General features: G+C 51.0%; 1 pseudogene; it reads right to left on the bottom strand.

The window, feature by feature from the left end:
* Nucleotides 1–193: 193 nt before the first annotated feature.
* LOC128780384 (ATP-dependent DNA helicase DDX11-like) overlaps nt 194–19,013 on the bottom strand; it is a 129,727-nt pseudogene continuing 110,907 nt past the window's right edge.

The raw sequence follows: 19,013 nt of genomic DNA, 5'->3' as shown, positions 1-19,013 counted from the left end.
GCTCCTGCTCCCACTGGTCTCAGGCAATGGGGCCGGGTGCCCAGAGGACCAAGGCCCTTTTCTCTGGGGTCAGGGAGGGAAGAGGTGTAGTCAACAGGGGCAGTTGTTGCAGATGGGGGCAGGGGTATTCTCACACAGGAAAAAATGCCTGGCTGACAGACACAGAGTATGTAAAAGTAGTCATGCTGAGAGCCTAGCGGCCCTTGGTGTAATTGCTGGTGTTAGGGGAAGAGGTTTCTCGGAGTCTGCCCAAGAGGCTGAGAGGGGGAGAGGTGCTACTGACTTGTAGGACCTGGTACCCATCCAGGGGGATAAGGATGCTGTGCAGGACCTGAACAGGTTAGGGAGCAGCCTGGAAGTAAAGAAGTGAGGCCAGCAGGTGGCGCAGCAGCGCACAGGGCCCTGTTCCCAGTTCTCAGGGACTTCAGTGCCACATTTCTCCTGGGTGGTTTTTAATCCCCAGATGGCAGTTGGATGAAGTAACCAGAAGCCTGAGGGCAGAGGAGCCCTGGGCACCAGGGGTGCTGGGAATGGGGAACGTCCTCAATTTTGAGGAAAGGGTGAAGGTCTCAAACAGCTAATTTGAGCTAGGAAAGGGAGGGGAGGACAAAAGGGAGGCAGCAGAGGCCTGCTCCACCTCACCTCTGATGAAGTGGATGCTGAGAAACGAGCAGGGACACAGACCCCACAGTGGAAGGTGCAGCTTCCACAACTGCCCAGAAAGGCTGGCCAGGAAGCAGGGCAGGGAGCTCACTGGGCAGTGGTGAACAGGATGAGAGATCCAGTTTCTGGGAGGGGCCCAAGGATGGACAGGACCCAGTGTCCAGGAGTAACCTAGTTTTTACCTGTTGGCCTCTGTGCCTGTTCCTGGGTCCTGGTGGCTCAGTGATTCCAGAAGGGTCTGCATGCCAGACAAGCGTGGACATCCCTCAGGAGGGGCCAGACTTCTCGTGATGAAACTAGGGAGACATGGCAAGACCGTGAAACACTAGAAGGGGATCTTGGTGGGGAGTTGTCCGGGAAGGGAAAGGCAGGACTCACTTTCCGCATAGCAGCAAAGGTGGGGCCAAAGGTGGCTTTGACTTCCACGCAGTCTTGGATCCAGGCGGGCAGATTTGCCTGGCTACGTGGGTGGGCATACCGAAGGTCCAGGAGCACTATGCAGGCGAACTCCTGGTGCTGATGGCCCTGCCTGGATGGGAACAGGTTGGGGCTCTGATTAAACTTGCCTCCCTGACAGAGCACTGCTGTTGTGTCCCTTTCCCTTCCTCAGCCCCCAGAATGGAGAGATGGCCAGGAACAGACCCCATCTTGTCACCTCCCTCTTCCTCTCTTTTTCCCTTGCTCCCTCACCAAGGATTCATCCTGATAGCTAGGAGCAGTCCCAGGCTCACCTACAGACTAATTGACAGCCTTCATACACAGATTTCCACCAAAGCCTTTCCTGGGGTGGGCTGACCTGTGGTTTGGGGCTAGGAAGAGCAAAGGAGATAACCTATCAGAACTGTTTCTTGCTTCCTGTCTAGCGTCCTGAGAAATTGACAGGCTGTGAGCAAGACCAGTCAGCTTCTGGGGCACAACACCAGTGGCTGATAGGATGGATGATGTCACATGCAGCTCCAGAGGGCACGGAAGACACTGCCATTCCTCTGGGCAAACAGGAAACAGTGGCACACAGCAAGGGGTGGTGGGAAGTCCCAGGGTACCTCAGTCCTCACGGCTACCGAGCTATCCCTGCCCTCTCCCCTTATCCTTCGAACACTGGAGGTATGCACAAGGGTCTGATCCAGGTAGGCCATCTTCTCTCAGAGCTCTGGAGACTTGATGTTGGGGTAGGGCATGCCCACCACGACCACAAACCTGGGGTGGAGGCACACGGGAGACAGAGGCACCTGGGGTTCTCAAGGCCCGGGACGAGGGGCCGGGTCCTCACCCACACGTCTCAACGCCTGTGTCTACCACTCCCGCAGTCCGCAAGCTGGGCTCAGAGGCTCTACGTCTCCCTCCCCACCCTAAACCTACCACCTGGAAAGGGGTTTTTCACCTAAGAGATCCCAGCGAGACCAAGGAATTGAGTTCAGTACAATTAGAGTCTGCCCCATTTTTTTACCTGGCCTCAAAGGGGCAAATCCAAAGCTGCTGAATCACTTCTCCATGCAGCTGACCGACCTGCATGGTCAGCCCAGGTGCAGACTCAAGTGGCAGCAGATTGCAAAGGGCTTGGGGGTCATGGTGGGGAGCTGGTTGGAGTGAGGGGTGGGCAGGTATCAGCCTTCCAGGAGACATGGAGCCCACTACTTACTGTCTGAGGTTGTCAGAGAAGTTGATGCCTTTGCTCATCTTGCCTCTGACCACTGGGAGCAACAGGGTCCCTGTCAGCATGCCTCTTGCCTGAACAAGGCACTGTGGGGACCACCCAAAGCTGGGATGCCATCAAAACATTTTCAGCCGCCAGCCACACGAGTCTGGCCCCAAGGCCTGAGTTCCACCTCTCACCTGAATGCACTTGGAATACTCTGTCAGCACCTGTTCCACCTGATTTGCTCTTTTCGGTTCCTGAAATATCGAAGTGTTTCCCGGGAAAGGGTTTCAGGACGTCTGGGTCACAGGTCTGCTCCAAGCCTTGTTTTCCAGCCCATAGAGCCCAGGGGGCTTCACAGACTCCTCTGGTCAGCCGTCAGGGATTAGAAGTGACGGGAGAAGCCCCCGTACGTGAGGCCTGACCATCTGGTTTGATGTGCACGAGAAATCCCAGGAGGAACTCTGGGTTCACTGTCCCCACAGTGGAAGGTTCTGCTACGGGGTAGCTCACCTTTTTCCTGACAGCCAGGTGAGCCAGCAGGCCACTCTTGTCCCAGTGGGCATGGACCTGGTGTTGGTACTCATAGGAGGGGAAGAAGCAGATCACCCCTCCGGGGACCAGATTGCACAAGTGAACAGAGGATGTGACCTGTCTCATCCATCTAAGAAAAGACAAGGGGCCCTCCAGGAGGCCACCCTGAGGCCACACCCTAAAAAGGCTCCTAACCTTAGGGCTCAGAGCCAAGTATAGAGACCTACAGGTGAAAACGTGCCACCCTCCCTACCAAACACACCCAAGGAATGCTCCCGGTGATGGGCAGCATCTGATACCGTTGCTCGAGCACACCTGAGCTGCACCTGCTGTGGGTGTGTGCAAGGCCGCCCTTCCCCAGCTCCTCATGTCCTGTGGGGAGCTTGGGATTAAGCACCGTCTCTGGCAGATTGGGCACTGAAAACGTGGAGAAGTGCCCTAGCACCTGCATCCCTGTCAGGCAGGGGCAGATACAACCAAATGACAAGAGAAGCAAAGGGAATGAGCCACTTTCTCCTGAGCTTCATCCTATAGGGATGGCTGGAGGTGTCAGGAAATCTTCCTTAGCAGCCCAAGGGGTGAGGGGTGCAAGGAGACTCAGACCTTCCTCCATGAACGTCTAGATACTATTCATCCTGTGGCAGCTCTGGATTGGTCAGCGTGCCGCCCACCCCAGAAATCTCTCTTCCGCCCCAGCAAAGGTGGTGGTGAAGCTGGCTGGCTGGTACTGACCATGTGAGGCAGCTCTCTCTTCAGGTGTGTGAATTCCAGCTGCTGGTTGGAGGGCCCAGTGCAGATGACGAGGGGCAGGGTGGTGTCTGGAGGGATCACGTGACCTGTGCAGGTCCAGGAAGGGTCTGAACACCGAAGGTGCAGGCTTTTCTGCAAGGCAGATGCCACAAGGAGCACTGCCCAGACTGGGGGTGGCAATTTTCAATGCTCACCCACCCATCCCCTTTCCACAGTAAAACAGCAATGCTCAGGCCTCTCCCACATGGATGGAGGGACACAGACAGCTAGCATCCCATGGCCACCCCAGCACATGCCAGCAGCTGCTCCTGAAAGTCAGACACCTAAAGATCACAACATCAAGTCTCTGTGACCTCCCAGGGATCCAGGGACAGGGACCTCAGGTCTGAGCAGACAGGGGCCTTGGCAGGGAGGGGAAGAGGGAATCACTTGGAAAGACAGAAGTCAGGGTGGGGAGGCAGCAAGGACCTAGGAACAGAAGAGAGGTCAAAGGAAAGGCTGGTAACAAATTAGCAAAAATGATCAAACACTTGAATGACACCGGTGTTGGCAGTCTCATTTAAAGTACTCGTGGCAATGGCAAAGGGAATTCGGCAAATTTGCCAGTGAGTCTCAGCCCTGGATGTGCAACAAAATCAGGAGTGGGAATTTAAATATATATACATATATATAAATATATATACATATGTATGTGTGTATGCACACACATGCAAACATACACACGTACAAACACACATGGCCAGATCCTAGCCCAAACTATTGAATAAGAACCTCTAGGGGGTAGGAATAGGCTTTTGTATTTTTAAAGAGTTCCATCCAGATTTTTTACCTATCATATGGGCAAAAATCCTAAAGTTTGACCACTGTGGAGAGACTGGCATTGCATACTCTGTGGGTGGGATACAGAATGGTGCTGCTCCAGGCCGAGGGCATCTGGACAACATTTAACAGATTAGATGTATTTTTACTTTTTAACCCAGCAACCCCACACTCAGGAGTCTCCCCTGAAGATTCAGCTCAACAAAGCAAATAACACCTGCGCAAGGGTATTTCCTGTGAAGTCATGTGTGAGAGCAGGACCGCCTTTCCACAGGGACTGGTCCCCTGAGCTGTGCTACACCCGCCCAACAGAAAACTGCGCAGCTCAGCACAGGAATCCGGTCCACTCCGCCCCTGTGTACTGGTATGGAGGCACTGCCGGAACGTACCGGCACAGAAAAACAGATTCTGCCGCTTTTGAGGTAAGTAAAAAAGAAGAAAAAGAATAAGGATATACATCTGCTTCTTGTTGCAAAAACATGAAACAGTGGAAAGATAGACCAGCGGCTAATAAAACAGCTCTTCACCTACAGGAATGGGGAACAGGCTGGAAAGGGGTGGAAGTGAGACTTACTGAAACTTTTCACGTAGTTTCAACTTTGGAACCATACACATGTTTACATTTTCTAAGAGCAATTAAGTCAACAAAAAGGCAAACTCTAAAACTGAAAACAAACTGCAACACAGAAAGCCTGATACCAAGTGCCTTCATATTCTTTTTTTAAAATCCTCAACCGAGGACTTGCTTATTGATTTTAAAGAGAGGGGAAGGGAGGGAGAGAAACATTGATTGGTGGCCTCTCACATGTGCCCCGACTGGGGACCGAACCCACAACCTTTTGGTTTGCAGGATGGCACTCCAACCAACTGAGACACACTGGCCAGGGCATGACTGTATATCCTTAGCAACCACATATCCTTAGTAAGATATACTCTAAGGGCAAAATAAGTGCAAAGAAATAAAATTTTAGTCAACAGTTTATTGTTAGAATATTGGTATTATATTTTTGACACTATTTTGAGTATATTGTGGGATAGAGCAAATAAGTAATTGTGTGAAGATAAGAAACCAAAAGTTTAGCTCAAGGGAAAAGAGATGCAGCATACAGTCAATAAATTGATTTTGATTTAGAAATATCAAGATGGACTCAGGATGTCTGAAAATATATTTCCTAGGTCTGCACTGAAAAGGCCTATTAACAATAATCACCCAGGAACACTGCAAACACCCCAGCACCCAGATTTTGATTTCTAAGTACCTATCTCCAGTAAAGGAAACCAGGGCACCTTGGAGAAATGAATGATTCCCGATCGGGGACAAAGCATCCGGAGGCCCAGGGCATTCTCCTTGCACCAGAAAGCAGGAAAGCCTTCCAGGGCCAAGAGGGCCACACCCAGAGGGCTGGAGGCGGGAAGGGGGTTCCCACAGGCCAAGTTTGAGACAACTTGAGCATCAAAAGCCACAGGACTACAAATTATTTTATACACAAAAAAATCTACAAGTCTGTCACAAGAAAGAATGAAAAAAAAAAAAGCTACAGGGGTGGTCAGACAGCCCAGGTTGGCACAGACTGCTTGAGGGCGCTGAGGAGCTTTCCAAGCACCATGTCCTGATCCAGGATGTACGTCTCCCAGGGATATAACCACTGTGTGGAGACAGGTTACATTTACCACGCCATCGTCCACACAGGGAAACTAGAAATCACCTGAATATCTGACTAAAGAAGAGCAGTTGTATAAAATATATTCATGTCGTAGGATAAAGTACAGCTAGGGTATGGCAAATAAATGCTTATTTGTTGAGAAGAAAAAACGTGTGTGGCATTCTGTCACTGAGTGGGGGGAAAAACAAATTATACAGATAATACTGTACCATTTTATTTTTAAAAATACGTAGGTGTATTTGTAAAAATTATGCAGAGTATTATAATGATATGCAGAACAAAATGAATCTTTTGCTCATCAAATTATGATCCTTTTTCCTGTTTCTCCTTTTTCCTTTGTCTCTGCTTTCCACAATTGAAAATATAATACTTTTCTAAAAATACCATATTTTGCCGTGTATAATGCACACATTTCTGCCCAAATTTTTGAGGGAAACATAAGGATGCGCACTGTCGTGGGAATGATGATCACATACCGCGGGTATAACAATCCCGTGTGGTGTGCAGTGCGCACAGTATCCACGGGAGCACCTTACACACGGCACATTCGCTACATTTACATTTATAAGAGAGGGGAGGTTACAGCTGTGGTGGCCACAGGCAGCCGTGGCACTGAGGCAACTCCGTGAGAGGAAGGATCTCCAGAAGGGCTTTCTCTGCACAAGTGTGATCCCACTGCTAGGGACACACTGCAGTGTGGCAATGCCCTGTCCCTACAGCTTGAAAGGCCTGGGCAGTGAGACAGTACAGCAATGCCACCTGGTGGACATTGCTTGGACTGCTCAAGCCGACCCCTTTCTGGGTCAGGAACCCAAGGGATGCTGAGGTGAAGAGGCCTGACTGTGCACCCTTCCCAGTCACTGTCCCATCTGGACCAGCATAAGAGGCCAGGTCTGGTGTCCTTACCGGCTGCATGATGCCCCCAGCAATGACCACCGCCCAGCACTCCTTCACCACCTGGGCAAAAGGCACAACTGGACTCAGCAGCAAGAATTTGAGGCTGCTCTGACTGAGGCTGCCTGGTAAAAAGACAGGGGACGGGTATGGGCTCAACAGACACATCTCTCTGCCTAAGGCAAAGGGGATCTCCCGCTGGGTCCGTGTAGGAGGCATGAGCGACAGCACTTTCTCTTTAAACCTCATCTAACGTTCAGGACCACCCTGAGGCAGAGAGTACGACTATCTCCCTTTTCACACGAGGAACCTGAGGTTCACAGACAAAGAAACTGGTCCAAGACACGCAGCTGGTGGGTGATGGAACCAAGACTCAAACCAAATAAGAAGAAATCCTAGGAGCCAAGGCACAAAGGAAGTGAAGCTTGGGACCTGTTCAGGCAATGCCTGGAGTGTGGTTCAGTAGGCATGTGGCTTGGAATGCAAGACGATGACTCTGGAGCCTTTCAAGATTTCTGAAAAGAACAGTACCTTTCAATTAAGAGTCACTAGTCTGTAGTTTGTAAAAGCCATTAGAAGGTGTAGGGCAAGTGGAGGCAGTCTGGCTTCCTCACCCAGGTGTCTAGGTAACTAAGGGGAGCCGTGTTCCCATAGCCCTGGAGGGGCCTGATAACTAGTGTTCTCATAGCCTTGAGACTGGGTCTGATAAACTGTTCCCATAACATGAAGTGAGCTCACATGCACAGAATTATGTTATGTTGTATAATTTCTGGCATCTTGCTGGCTTTGTTCCCCTCTAGTACTTAAACAGGTAGGGACTCTCTGCTGGGATGATGATGATGAGAGACACACAAGGGACAGGTGCCACGATGGGTGCCACGCTGGGGAGCATGGGCCATGACATGAGACATGCAGATAGACACTCAGCTTACAGTGTGTGTGGCTGGCCCACCCGTGAATAAAGGCATGCCAGACAGCCCAACAGCTCTGTGAATATTTTTCCTCCTGCACGAATACCATGGACATGCCTGGCCTTGAAGGGTCCAACACAGTTGGTGTAGCCATCAGGGTTTATAGCAAAACACTATGGAGCCAGCACTCCCTGAGGGGTGCTTGGAGTGGCTGATCTCCAGCAGGTAGTGTCTGGAGTTTGGGCTCCCACCCCAGGAGTGTCCCTATGTCAGTGGCACACCCGACACAGTGGAGAAAGCCCTGAGGGTGGTGCGGAAGACCTTAGAAAAGCCCAGCACCCTGCGGCCATGGGGGTCGTGGGCTGGGTGTTTCTTTCAGCTTTGTGAGCTGAGACAGAGACTATGCTTTGAGATAAAGTGAAGTTCCAAGAGCCTGGAGAGGGAGCGGAAGCCCTGAAGGCTGAAGAAGAGGAGACTGCACTTCCCCACGCTGTGTTACTAAGTTATGCAACACCAAGGCAGGAACAAAAAGCCTTGAAGGCTTGAGTCTGCACCCTGGTAAAAACCCTCTGAGCAGCTGAGCTGCTGCAGTCCTCCTCCCCTCTCATAGTGAGTGATTCAGGGGAAAAGGGTGGGTGGAACAGGAACTCAGTTCCCTTAGGGCAGCAGCCTGTGGTGCCTAGGGGAAACCTGGGTCTGGGAATCCCCTTCCCTCTCCTGCCCTACACAGACATGGAACACAGTCACTGAGAGTGACTGGCCAGAGGGCCAGAGCTGGCAGCGGTGCTAGCACACGGAAAGCTCTGCTCCCAGCACACTCAACAGAAGAGACAGGGACCCCTGCAGGCAAGCGGGGAGGGGTGGGGGGCGCTGCTCTGCCTGTGGGTCAAGGCGGAGGGCTCAGAGCCGAGCTTTGCTGGTGTTCCAGGACACGGGGCGGCTGTGGGAGCTGCTAGAGTTGGCAGTGCAACCCAGGAGGCTGTGAGAGAGAGCAGGCTGGAGCTGGCATGAGACAGGGAAGCAGGCATGGGCACCCGGAAAGCCTACTGATAGGGAGGGGGCCAGAGAGCCACGGTAGTGGTGGTGGCAGGCGAGCGTGGCGCTTGTCAGAGAGGTCCTAGAAGATGATAGCAGCACCTGGAGCCACAGAGACAGGAGTCACTGGAGTCCCAGAAAACAGCGGCCAGTCACCCGAGGAGATGTACTGGTGCTGAACAAGTGCAGCTCTTGGTGCCTGCGCTCTGGCAGCCGGTGCAGGCCTAAAGTATGTGTCTAAACCCGGGAGGGTAACCCAAAGAGGCCCAATCCTGTGTGTCTAAAGGGCCATTTGGCTGTGCCAGTCTCCCAAGAAGAGGGAGGAAATATCCTGCTAGACCCTGTGAGCCAGATGTGCCTGTGACACAGGGAGGCTTTGGATGGGGTTTACCACAGTGATCAGAACAGCTTCATCAACCCTTGGGTTTCTGGTCCCAGTTACAGAAGGGAGCAGAGGTGTTACAGAACAGACCGAAGGGAGGGGGTTACTACATACTATTATCGAAAGGACCCGCTGTTTTTCTCCAGGGGTCCCCCCCCGACTAGGTCCACTTTGCCCACCGCCAGAGGAAAGACATCTCTCAATGCCAGAGAATGGTGAAAAGGAAAGGAATTATTTATTTAAAAGCTATACAGACTTAGAGTAACGACTTAACGTCTTCATTAAAATACTAAAGTTCTTTAGAATACCCACAGACACACACAGTCCTTCCTTCTCCCTCTGCCCAGTCTGGGGTACCATATCTCAGGGAAAGAAGTAGAAGAAGTCCGTGATTCAGGCTCCCGGCAACATCAGCTGTGTCACCACCATGATCTCCAGTTAATCCAGAGCCATGTGGCACCTTCTCATGGCCCACCAGCAAGAGTCCTTTCCCCCTTCTTTTCCAGGCAAAGTCTCTCCTGCTTCCTAAGCCACATGGCAAAAGGGAGAACCCCAAAGCTGCGAGGTCCTGACTCTCGCCCAAGCCGTGTAGTGCCCCCACTTGGCATGGCTGCTGCTCCTGGGTTTAAATCCCAGTGCCAGTCTTCCTCTGCAGCCCCATTTCCAACTCCTCCTACAATCAGTTACACCTGCCAGCATTCCCGTATTCTTCCAGCTTTACTGGGCTGCCACAGTAAGTCTGGGCAGGTGTGGCCCCGTGGCATGGAGCCAGTCCTCTCCAAGCTCTCACGCAGGCCCTGTAACCAGGGGGAGTTGCCTCCCAGTTACATCTTGGGTGGAAGTCACTCCCAGTTCCCTGGCTCAAAGCATGGCCACAGCTATTTAACATATCTATGAAACCAGTTAAGGGTTATAGACATGTTAAATGACCATGCCAGGGGCAAGCTGCAAAGCTGTTGCCATATAAAATAGCTCTGAATGGCCCTGCTCCATGTGTCCCTTCCCCCAGGTCAGGCTTGTGGGGGTGAGGACATCCTATATATATTTTTGTAATATTTCCTGGACACCTTGAGTTCTGGACCCCATTACAAACCGCTATTTGGAGCCCCCCTGTTGGCTGCACCCTGTTACAGAGGTACAGTACTCCTTAATTGAAAAGCAGTTGGCTGCTGTATATGCTGCCCTGTTGTCCACTGAGGCCATAACAGGAATTGCCCCTGTGACAGTTAGGACCATATATCCCATTGCAGGGTGGGTCTAGTACCAGGTGGCCAAGCCCCGTAGTGGGACAGCTCAGAAGCCCACATTAGCTAAGTAGGGGGCTTATCTGCAACAAAGGAGTAGTCCATCCACTAGCCCTTTGCAGGCTGAGCTACAGGAAGTGCTAGGTCCAGTCATTTATGTAGATGAGAAATCTACTGTTCCTGTCCCTAAAGAAGAGATGCGAGCTAGCCCCTTCCAGGAAGGGCAGGCACCTATTCCCTCAGATGCATGGTACACTGATGGGTCCAGCAGGGGCCAGCCTGCCAGTGGACCACTGTCACAGTTCAACCAGAAACAGAGACAATCGGTTTGACCCTGGTGCAGGGTAGAGCGGCCAGTGGGCAGAACTCTGAGCCATATGGCTCATGACAGCCAATGAAGCCCCGCCCCTGGCTATTTGTACAGATAGTTGAGTGGTGTGCCAGACACTAACATTGTGGATCCCTATATAACATACAAATACATGGATGGGTACCCATAGACCACTATGGGGGCAAGACTTAGGGGAGTTAGGCCACTGGAAACAAATCACTGTATATCATGTTACTGGACATGCACCTCTTGCTTCACCCGGGAATGATGAGGCTGATACACTAGCCAAGCTGTGGTGGTTGGAAAGAGTACCTGCCAGCCCATCAGGAAGGGAAGTAGCCCAGTGGCTACACTGTTGCCTCTTACATGCTGGGCAAAAGACCATGTGGTCCCCTATCAAAACTTGGGAGTTACCTGTCACCTTAGGAGAGGTACAAGAAGCTTGTAAGACCTGTGTTGTCTGCCCACGAGAGCATCCCTGAAGGCCTGTGGGAACTACTGGACAGGTAGTGTGGGGAAGGGTACCACTAGCCCAGTGGCAGATAGGTGTAATCGGGCCCCTACCTAGTTCTGAGGGATATAAGTATGCCATTACAGGTGTGGACACGGCCACAGGACTCTTAGCTCTTATCCTGCATGGCACCCAGATCAGAAAGCAGTGATTGCTGCACTGGAGTGGTTATGTGCTGCTTATGGACGGCCTTAATCACTGAAAGTGATCAGGGGAAGCATTTTACTGGGGCCTTGGTACAACAGTGGGCTTGAGACCTGCAGATTGACTGGAAATTCCACGTGGCCTATCACCCCCAAGCTGCCGGAATGATTGAATGGTACAATGGTCTCTTAAAGCAGGGCCTGCGAGCTGCACTGCCACCCCTAGGCTGAGGGGTTGGATGAAACGTTTATGGACTGTCATCCGGACTCTAAATGACAGGAGTCGGAGGGGAGCGGCCATCTCTGGTGGAAGCACTGCTCCACCAGACTGCAGCTCCAATTCAGCTGCGAGTACAGACTAAGGATGATTTGCTGCAACCAGGCATGGAAAAACAGGGGAATATTCTCCTGCCTGCTCTGGAGGGCCTGGAGCGAGGCCAAACAGCCACTTGGACATGGCCTTGGGAAGTAAAAGCCCCCCACATGTGCTGGGTGGCTCTTGTTGCCCCTTGAGGCCAAGGGGTGGAAAGAAACTTGCAAAGAGTGTCCTGGTTGATTGGGACATGGTCCCCAGTCTTAAAGGTGAGAGATCCAGAGCCAGCAGACCATGAAACGCTTGTTCATGGCACCTTTGTGATGATATCCTTGTGGCCCATTATGAGTTCTCCACTGTTGTTGCAAGCAGATGCTGAACCCCTAGTTGAGGCATGAAAGGTCTGGTGTTCACGCTCAGGAAGACCCCCTCTGCCAGCCACTGTCTTATTATTGGCTGACCAGAACCTTGCTTGTATATAGCCTGATGGTCGTGATCTGCCATTACTGGTGCCTATAACTGCTCTGTCTTTTCACCCTGAGGGTACAGAATAACACTTTAGTGGATTGGGTTCATACCTATGCCTCAGTGGCTGACCAATCAGCATGCTGGGTCTGCACTGAACTCCCTATGAACATGTCAGCTGGCCTCCCAGGGCACATCTCTCCTGCTTCTGTCTCAAACCGGACTTGGCTTCAGAACCAGTGGAACAGCAAACATTCCTTGTGGAATGCGACTTGGACTGACATCCATGCTGGGGAGAAGCAGCGGTATGACCGGCCCAGGCTGTTAAGTGGCCACTCCATATAGGATGGCTTAGGGTGGCTCACAGCAAGGCTGGGGAGCTGGCTGGACCAGCACCCTTTTGCACTGAGAACTCCAAAGGACAGGCCCAGGTGGGCTGGGCTCCAACAGGTCTGTGTCAGACCCATATTCTTGGACATTGCTGGGAGGTGCAGAATGGTGCGCGGGCTGCTGTTCCCACTGGGACCCGCTGGGTGGGTGGCCCACATGAGAAGCCTTACTTGTATGGAAACTGGACTGGCTGCTGTGCCTAGGGGTGGCCTGATTACCTGTGTTTTGGCTGTGTGCTGTTGAAGCTTGCGCGGCTGCTGCAGCAGCGCTTGTGTTTTGCTTGCTTTTTGCTGTGGCCTGCACTGCTGTTGTGGGTTATGGGTGCAGGGCTCTGCCCTCCTCACTGAGGGACCTCATGAAACACATCCTTGTGTAAATTGTAAGTTAAGAAACCCAGAAGGGGTGGTTTTTAGGGTAAGTGGAGGCAGTCTGGTTTCCTCACCCAGGTGTCTGGGTAACCAAGGCGAGCAGTGTTCCCATAGCCCTGGAGGGGCCTGATAACCAGTGTTCTCACAGCCTTGAGACTGGGTCCAATAAACTGTTCCCATAACTTGAAGTGAGCTCGCATACACAGAATTATGTTATGTTATGTAACGTTCTGGCAGTTTTCCAGCTTTGCTCCCCTCTAGTGCTTAAACAGGTAGGGACTCCCTGCTGGGATGATGATGATGAGAGACACTCAAGGGGACAGGGGTCACGATGGGTGCTACGCAGGGGAGCAGGGGCCACAACATGAGACGTGCAGATAGACACGCAGCTTGCAGTGTGCGTGGCTCGCCCACCCGTGAATAAGGGTGTGCCAGACACCCCAACGGCTCCGTGAATATTTTTCCGTCTGCACAAATACTATGAACCTGCCTGGCCTTGAAGGGTGGCAACACAGAAGGGAAACAGAATGAAATGATATAAGAAGACCAGAAAGAAGGCAGAGAAAAAAGAGCCACAATGAAGTAGGAGCCGTGGAAATGAAAAGGTGAGGTAAATGCAAGTTATTTCAGGCTACGGGGCCAGGCAACTGTTAGGATGTGGGACACAATGGGAGAAAGAATGGACTCAAAAATGACAGGACTGCCAGCCTGTCTGAGGGGGGTAATGGCAGTAACCATGACCAAAATGGGAAGCCAGGGGCAAGCGGGTTTGAAATGCAAAGTCTGGATAGAAAGCAAGCAGGGTCCTGAGTGTGGGCCATGCTGGCTCCGCCACGCACCACTTGTTTACTTGTGTGTGGCTCATGCCCCCCTGAGGTGACCTCACCCAACCTCAGTTTCCTTTGCTCTGGAATGGTGATGACACACCCTACCCTGGAGTCACAGAAGCTGGCTTCAAACACAGTAACCAATCTGTTCCGGCCAGGAAACTAGAATTGCTAGGGTTGCTGGTCCAGCACCAGTGGCTGTGCCCCACCTGGGAGAGCACCGAACATGTGGGCCTGGGGCAAGCAGAGAACTGGGGCTGCAGTGAAACCACGAATGGAAAGGTCAAGCAGAGTGGCCCAGCTGTGTCCTTACTCACCTCAGCCCAAGGGCAGGGTCATGCTCACAAAGTTAACTTCTTGCTCTCCCAGCAGCCCAGGGAAACACTGTGCCCAAGGAAGACGCAAAAGGTGGAGGGCCCGGGCCTCCCTACTTCTGCTTATCAGGTACGAAGATGGGCACCATTTTCCTCCTAATCTCTACGACCCTTCAACCTTAGTCTGAGGATTTTTTCTTGCTGACACATTGCTTTTTTTAAGAGTTAATGACATGTGTGCATGGTAGATCTACAGCCCTCTGGACTGCTCAAGGACAGAAGGAATTTATTTTTCATTCCTTCCAGTGTTAACCTAGGGTTCTGCCCACAGGTGGTGGTAAGGGTAAGATGTGATGTGCTAACGTGAACAGGTAAAACCTCTACCTTGAACAGGTTGATGTCCATCTGGCTCTGAAAGAGAACGTTAGTGATGGTCTTCAGCTTGGTCCCTAAGGGCAAACAAACGAGAGCCTGGGACTCCTGCTCTGAGCCCACAGCTCTGGGGCCCCAGAGGGAAGATCAGAACTGGCTCAGACCAGCTCTGGGCCCACGAGGGCCATCCCCTTACCAGTCTCTGAGAGGCTCTGTGTGTTGGGGTTTTGCTTAATGTTCCCTAAAAGAAATGCAAACAGGTCAGGATGGTGGTCCCCTACCCCCATCTTCTCACACTCCACCATGGACCAGTCAAATACAAACACTTGTGTTTGAACAGGTTTTTTGCAGTTTTTAGAACCCAGAGCACAGGAGGACCCAGGAAGCCTCAAAGTCTGACCCACATGTGATTTCATTCCTTTCACACCTCCTCTGAGGAGGCAGAGAGACCAGCCCACTTCATGCAAGTGCCACAGGACGTGCCCAGGCTGCACAGGGACAGGGGCAAGGCAGAGATGGAAGCGAAGAGCAGCAACTGGACACAAAATCCCTGCAGGGCAAACCCCGCTGGCATTCTTGACTTCCGCTTCTGCAGAAGCCTTCAAAGGGATCACTGAGGAAGGACAGGGTTGTTGCACAGAATGTTGGAGAGTCACGTGGCACCTGGAGCCAGCAGATTCTAGTTCCTCTCACTGGGCTCAGGGACCAGACACAGGTCATTTGTCTGCTCTTAGCTTTCCTTTCCTCCTCTGTCACTGAGGGTTAATGCGCCTGCGCCGCTTCCTCACTGGAGCACTCCAAGCTGCTATCGCTATTGCATAAAGTGCCCTCCACTTATATATACTATATTATTATTACCACCACAGAACAGTGGGAAATAAACCAAGCTTCTAAAGATAGATCTAAGTTAAACAATTCAACTAAGTTCTATAAAAATAAGAATTTTCTTAATGAATGGTCCAGACAATCTGAGGACACAGAAAACCCAGATGCCCTGACGGCACCCAGGGAACCGGGTCCAGCCCACTGAGCAGCTGGAGTTGGGCAGACATAGGGCTCCTTACCACCCAACACAGTCACAAACTTCTCCAACAGATACAGGATCTGCTTGATGTACATCAGGTTCCTGGCCTTGAAATGCTTCCTGAGGACAGACCAGTGGACAGCAAGTAGGGTTACTTCAACGGCAACTCCCTTCTAATTGTCCTGAGCTGAGGCTTTTCTCTCTGGTGTCTTTCCAACTACATCACGAGCTACAGACACCCTCCTAGGAAAAGTAGGGCCTGGCCAGGGATGGCGACCTCAGTGCTTCAGCTCAGAGGCCCACTTAGGGGTGCTGAGGCTGAGCGGGATTTTCCCTTTGCCCGCTGGAGGTGGTGTCTCACCTGTATCATTCCATGTACTGGAGCAGCTGGGAATGTGCCTGGGAAGAGCTTGGGAGAGAAGAAATGGGCGTGAAGGCAGACCAGGCTCTGGGCAAGTGGCCTAGGGCTCTGCTAGTGACATCTTAGACCGTGCCCAGAAAATGCCAGCCCAGGACACACAGGAGGCAATCAGGGGAGGGGAGAGGGGCTGGGAACAGACAAAGGTATGGGTTTCAAAGGCCCTGAGGCTGGCGGGACCTGAGAGGGAGGGAAAGGAAAGTATGTTCTGCTGCAGTGTCCACTTTGTTCCAGGGCAAAAAGCAAGAGGCTGAATTTCCCAGGTCATGAAGCACCCTGCTAGGCTTTACTGGGTTGGGAAAAGGTGGATTGTGTACTAAGAGTGATGGTTCAAGGTAACCGTCACATCCTGGCCTAAGGTCAACCCAGGCACTGGGTCAGCAGACATGAAGGGATGTCATGTGGGACCTACGGTCAGAAACCAGTGAGTGGTCAAATCCCAGCTCCCCACTTACTAGCTGTGTGACCTTAGGCACTGCTTAACCTTTTCCACATCTCTGAGTTCTCAGTGTACAGTGGGAATACCAGCCCAATGCAGAGTAGGCGTGGCACATAGTAGGTGTTAAACAAATAGTGGTTTTCAGATATCTTGAGCATTCCTCAATTAAATCCCCTCAAAGCAATAGCAATAACAATAACCTCTAACAACATGCAGACTCTGCTTCAAGAGGGCCCAGGTGCTCTTCTTGAGGGGCCCGTGCATGGACTCTCTCACAAAGTCACTGGCTTTGAGCTCCAGTGCTGGGACAACAGCTAGAAAAATGCAAGGGACATACAGGGAGGAGCTGAATTAACTGTCTTCACGGTGAGGACTGGAGGGGCAGGGGGTGGGCAGCTCTCTCCTGGGATAGAAAGCCACCTTTGTTCCTCTGTTGAGCCCTCCACACACCCAGCAGGCAGGCACAGGTGGGTGCCAAATCTGGGCTCTGCTTCAACCTCTTTTCTCAGCTTTTCCACACAAGTGGCCTGACTTAACTCATGCTGTAGACTTTGCTAACATCTCTCAAAGGTCCACAACCCCCAAACAAACAGCAGCTGGCCTTGGTGTGCCCTGTACCTTGTGCTAAGTGACTCCAAACTTGGCACAAGTGATGAGCATTCTCAACTTGCCTTAAAGCCCCATCAGCTGACCCTAAGCTTGACATAAGCTGCAGCCAGTGCTGGCTTTGAAGGTAAGTTCCAATAAGCAGCCACAAACACAGTATGAGTAGTAGCCAGCCTCGATTCATAGCATGGCCTCTCCCAAGAGTCTCAAGGCTAGTGGCAACCAGCTACAGATCACTTTGTAGCTCCCACCAGGTGGCCCATTGGGCACAGATGGAAGCTTACCTTGGGCAGCACTGTAGCCCCTCCCAAGAGGCTCCAGAACCAATGCACCTGATGGCCAGCTTCAGACCAAACCAGGGTAGAACCCAACCACCCTAAGGGTAAACATGTCTGGCACCAGAGCCTCACTAAAGTGACTCTTGCCCCTTCCTGCACAACAGCTGTCTGCTGAAGTCACAGACAGTCCTCACAGCCAGTCAGCCTGAGGGTCAGTCCCACCCACTGACATGCCAACAGCAATGGAGGCTCAGCTGTAACAGTGGGGCACACTGTTCAGGTGAACAAGAAAACTGTACCACCGGGCCACATACAACACCAACTATATTAGGCCGCTCTGCCAAGACTGCCGGACATAGCAGATCAACCCCTAGAAACAAACACGGGGAGGCAGCAAAAGTGAGGAAACAAAGAAGCAAGTCCCAGATGAAAGAACAGGAAACAACTCCAAAAAAGAATGAAATGAAATGGAAACAAGCAGTGTATCAGACATGGAGTTCAAAACACTGTTTATAAGGATGCTCAATGCAATTAGGGAAAGAACAAGAGAACTCAGCGAGTGAACCATTACAAACGGATAGAAACCACTGAAGAAAGAGAAGTGAAGACTACAATAACTGAAATGAAGAATATATAAGAGGGAATCAACAGCAGATTAGAGGAATCAGAGGGTTATGATGGAGGGTTATATACCCTCAAAAACTACCTTAACATCTCATCTCAATCCAGCATTTCTATAAGGAGAAGAAAGGGTAGGTAAGGGGTTTGGAAAAAAGGTTAGTCTGTAAGAGTTGCAGCCCACAGTGATTTTCCTAGTACTTCTTTATCTGTCGATCAACAATTTTTGTATCTGTGTCTCAGGCCTTCCCTCCCTGGACCACAAATGCTCGGTTACCACCTCCATCACTTGCAGAACTGCTGGGGCACAGTGGTTGAATTGTGTGTCAACCTTCTGCACTCATGTAGGTCATGAATTCCAGTTCCTGGTATAACAGATTTCCTGTGCATTAATCACTTAAGCCTATCACCTACAACTAAGGTTAAATTCTTTAACCCCTGAATTTCCCTATCAGAATTATAGACAATAATCTACTCTACTGATTTAAAGTCCACTGATTTAAATGTTAATCTGATCCAAAAACACCATCACAGAAACATCTAGAGTCATGTTTGACCAAATAGCTAGGCACCATGACCAGCCAACTTCACACATAAAATTAATCATCTTACCTAGGTAATAACTACAGCCATTTATTAAGCACTTAGTATATACCTTGTATATGGCACTATTCTGTTTAATTCTGTAAAGCCTATAAAGTAAGTTTTACTATTCTCATTTTCACATATGAGGGAACCAAGTTTCAGAAAGATGTTATCTAACAGTTCATAAAATTTAGAAGCAATCAAATCACTCTGATCACTGCTAAGTTCAGATAAATAAAATTAGTGCATTTGACCAGAGTGGGAACTAGTTCTCTGGGCTTTCCACTCCTTTCAAAGTTTCAGAACCACGTTCCAATAGCCTAACTGTCTCATGACTTTGGAAAAAGAATTATTGCCTTCTTACTTAATGCCAGACAAACGGCTAAGCACCTTATGTTCATCATCTCCTTTAGTCCTTAGAGCAATTTTGAAGGACTGAATAAATCCATCAGAATTGGGTTTGGTGGTGACAGAAAAGG

Source organism: Desmodus rotundus, chromosome 3 (genome assembly GCF_022682495.2).
Source record: "Desmodus rotundus isolate HL8 chromosome 3, HLdesRot8A.1, whole genome shotgun sequence".
Lineage (NCBI taxonomy): Eukaryota > Metazoa > Chordata > Mammalia > Chiroptera > Phyllostomidae > Desmodus > Desmodus rotundus.
The sequence above is the reverse complement of the archived record's forward strand: the minus strand, read 5'-3'. Positions and strand labels throughout refer to the sequence as shown.